The sequence below is a fragment of the Condylostylus longicornis genome, unplaced genomic scaffold, assembly GCF_029603195.1.
Source record: "Condylostylus longicornis isolate FDR11 unplaced genomic scaffold, ASM2960319v2 ptg000030l, whole genome shotgun sequence".
NCBI lineage: Eukaryota > Metazoa > Arthropoda > Insecta > Diptera > Dolichopodidae > Condylostylus > Condylostylus longicornis.
Genome location: NW_026577999.1, coordinates 4,513,916 through 4,518,562, shown reverse-complemented (window position 1 = coordinate 4,518,562; position 4,647 = coordinate 4,513,916).

Here is a 4,647-nt window from a genome sequence, read left to right as displayed (position 1 = left end):
AAAACTGAATAAGAGGAAAATTAACTTAATAACTTTTTTAAATATAGCAAAAGAAGAAAAAATGATGAAGTAAAAAAAAAAGCCTTAAAAATGATTATGACCTTTATTGAATGTGAAGGATGAGAAAAATGCTTCTTTTGTGAAAAAAAAAAATTGTAAGTATGTGTGTAATTTAACTTTAAACGTTAAGAAGTTTACATTTTTTTTTTTCTAATTTTTTTCTTTATTCTATATTTACTTGACGTTAAATCAACTTTATACACAAAAAAAATTATAACCTTAATTTAGAGAAAATCATCTTTAGAATGACTTAAAAGGAAATTTTCAATAGAAGATCTATTATAAAATTTTCTACATTTCCTATTCTATGAGTGTAAAAAATAGATCAAGAAAATCGTTTTCTCACAAAGTTAAATATTTCAAAGTAGAGAAAAAAAATGAGAAAATTTCAATTCAAAAGACATTTACAAAGAAAATTATAATCCTATTTAGGTCCTCTCTCTCTGTCTATTACAAAGTACTTTTTCATATAAAAATAAAAAGTATAGTTACTCTAAAATGTAAATTTCCATATTGTATTTGTATGTATCTAAATGTATGTATATAAAATTTTATACTACCTATATACTGGAAGAATATGAGTAGATAAAAATGACCTTGATAGAGAATTATCCGAAATTTCATTTCAATTTTTCTCATAAAAAAATTTGAATTTAATAATTTTTCACAGCTTTAAAATACTCACCTTATGTTTGGATGAATATTGAAAAAAAAAATAAGAACAGAAATGATCAAAAATAGATACAAGATAAAAAAAGTAGGTGAAAAAAAATATTTTTACCGTTCATGAAATAACAGAGATGACATCTGTTTTGACATTGATTTATTAATGACATAACCTTAAATTTCTTGTAATTGTCAAAATTCTAAGTTTCATTTTGATAAATTGTAATTTCCTCTTCTTTCTTCTTTTTTTTTTTTGTTTTTTCTTCCAAGTTCTAATTTCTGTGCGGTTTTAAACCATTTAATGGCATTTTTTACATTCAAAAGTCATTATAAATTTGTCACAATATTTTTAATACGAAGAAATAACGGTCTCAGATATATACAAATATGTATGTATATCACGTCTGTATTCTTGATCAATGTCGAAGAATGTTGAATCTGATTTAGCCTTGTCTATTCGTCTTTCCATTATATCGCTAGAGGTAGAAGGTATACTTAAGAGGTAATGGAATTAAATTCAATATATTTTCATAAATAATTTATTATTATAGTAAGTTCAAGAATTCTTTTCAAGTTGAATATTTAATTAAGACAGTAGTTCGGGTATAACCACTATGAACTTCAAGAGTCATATATTTAAGAAATTGTTGAAGATTCAGTATAAAAAATTTGAGCGAACAATTACTAATAAGGCTGTTGTATTGTGTTAGATAAATATTTCGGAAATTATATGAAATTTTTAAGGATGTTTAATCATATTAAGAAAATAATTCAAATACAGTGATAAAGTTGGATGCGAGCTATATATAAACAGCAAAAGTATAAGAAACGTAAATGGTTGTTGGAAGCAATATATAGCAATTATGATACAATTCATAGAATCATTTATTTGTACAGGTATGTCACGGAGTTGACAAGGGTATATCACGGAGTTCTTTTACCTTAAAGCTTTAAATGTTTTATTTTTTTAGGTCATACAATAATAGAAATGACATCAAATAAATTATACGTTTGTTTTAATGTGAATTTTAAATACCAAAATCGAAGATTCAAGAAATTAGCATATTATTAGCGCTAAGAGTTTTCGTTGAATGCATAAGAAATTTTATAATTGGTTTCAATTGTCTCAGTAACCCAAAACTTTTTAGAATATTGAACGTATGTCATGTCTGAAATAATTACAAAAGTGGGCATTTATTTAGTACAATTTTTGTTACTTGACTCACTTAGCTTGAGTTCTATGAAGGGAACATAGTTAAATTCGGATTTAATTTCTTGAGTTTGTTTTGAATTTTAATGATAAATAAGAAATATTTATTTTTTTTTTAAATTATTTTTAAATTCAAGAATTTTTATTGATTTACATGGCATAAATCATTTTGTGAAAGAATAAAATAATTTTATTTTCAATTTGAAAAATTATTTTATTTTTATATATTTTATCTGACAGACAGTAAAATGTATACATAATTTTGTGCTTTATTGTTCATAAATTATGTTAGCTGCAATTTATGGTATGACTTATTGCATGTGTAAAATTCATGTGTCAGTTAAGAAAATATTACTATTATGACTGCAACATTAAAAAGATCCTTAAAAAAACAAAATAATAAATTTTGATTGGCGTTAATGGACACAAAATATTATATATGTATTGTGTTTTTATTCAACAAAATATATAAGAAATATTAAATTTTGTCTGAAATTCTGCAATTATTAAATTGAAGCTATTCTGCAATAGATGGAGTAAATAGGTAAAATAAATATTTTATTTTTATTATTTGTATTAAGAATATAAAAAATTAAAATTTTTTGTTTTGAAATACCAAGAAATTTAAAGAAAATTTTCCATAATATTTAATATGTGGTCAGAAATATTATAAGGTCGTAAATTAATAATTCTTTAAAATTTCTCCAAAATTTTGTAAAAATTTCTGAGCCAGTTATGGATAAATAGGGGCACGTGGAACCACGCAGCTCATAAAGTGAATGAGTGGTGCTCATAAATCATGCTCATGGGAATAAAAATTTATTTATTAATTTTAGGGATTTTTTCCTATATACCGTTGGGCCACCTTCAACACGAGTGTTGATTGAATCGAGCGTCAGAAATAGGGCAGGCAAGGCTCTTTATTTCTGGTTCGTCTCCCAGGAGGCCAAGCAGCTGTTGGAGTTTTGGAGGTGGGAGGTCAGACTGGTGGTTGGCCTCCTCACTGCGCAATGCAAACTGGGCTATCATTTATACAAATTGGGACAGCCTGGGGACCTTTTATTAAGATTTTGCTATCATGACGATGAGGTAACTGAGCAAATTATCGGTTTTTGTCAAGCAGGGGGAATACGTGGTAAGGCCCTCGACGAATCTGTAATTATGTAGAGATTACAGGCCTAGCGCTTTATAAGTGGTGGGATGTTACAATAAGTGATCTGGTCTGAGGTTGACCTCTGCCAATCTACAAATCTAAATCTTAATCCAGAGATTATTTCATGGAGGTCAATTGTGTAAGTTTGCATAGTAGAGAGTGTTGCACGTTAACAAGTCAATGTAGCTAATTTTTTTCGAATGAAAATATTTTATTAATTTCTAATTTCATTTTCTTGTAACTGTCGTGTATAAATTAGGAAATTTATTAAGAATAAGTTATAAAGATAATGTTGATTCCGGGCTGACTATATAGCTTAGAATTTGTTAGTTTTTATTTATCAATGGTTTTTTTTTTATAATCATCTAAAATGTGTGATGTTCACTTTAGCTTTATATTTAATTCTGTACTATCTTTCCGGAAAATCTCGAATCTTTTATTCGAATTTTGAGATGATGTTTTTTAAAGAAAAGCAGAAATGAGAAATTTTGTTTCATCAATTCCATGATTAAAATAAAAGTAATGTTTTTGTAAATTTTTTTTTGGTTCGGAGAAAAAAAATCTTTGATGAAAAAAGTTCCCTTTTCATGCCATTTTCTTACTCATCATAAAATCCTGATATTTCTGCATACATTTATACATATATATATATATATATATATATATATATATATATATATATATATATATTTATTCTTATATACTTTAGTGAAATGTAGTTAAAGGTAAATCTTTTTAAAAGTGCTAACTACTCGTATATATAAATTTCATTATGCAAGTGTTTATGTATGTACACTATGTATGTGTATAAATGCCTGTTTTGTATACATATGTACTTTATTTTAATTTTAGCTCGTTTAATGTACACATACGCGAACGCAATATAAAATATACAAATCTTATACATATATTAAAAGTGTATATGCAAAGAAAAATAAAAGTGAATACAAGGAAACATGAAAGAGAGAAAATTCTGGAGGGCTCAAGAATAAAATATTTAAAAAAAAAACTCATTTTAATTTTTAAATTTTTACGTATATTTTTTTTTTTTTTTTTTTGAAAAATTCAATATAAAAACTTAACTGAAAATGATCTCTTTTATGTTTGTACAATTTTGACTGGGAATTTTTTTTTGTTTTTTTTTTTGCAAAAATAATAAAGAAAAGATAAACAAAATAAATTGAGTTGACATGGGATACTCAGAGGAACTGATTGTGTTATATAAGAGTCCGAAAGAATAATCTTCAAATCATATTTGCTTTGGCTCTATTGTATGTGCTTGAAATTTTAAAATTTTCTACTTAAACTTGTCAAACATTATTGCATAAAAAGCTCTTAATGCTTGTATTTATTGGAGTTTTTCCTTCTCTCTAGTTTGAACTGAGGTTGGCTCCTTCTTTCTTCACTCTTAGAGATTCTCGCTTATCATTAATAAATTTTATGGTTATATAGAAAAATGCAAATAAAGTAAATAATCCTAATTTATAAAAATTTTGCAAATCCTTAATGGGATCATCAAAAATTTTAAGATAGTATTCAACTTTGTAAGGGATGCCTC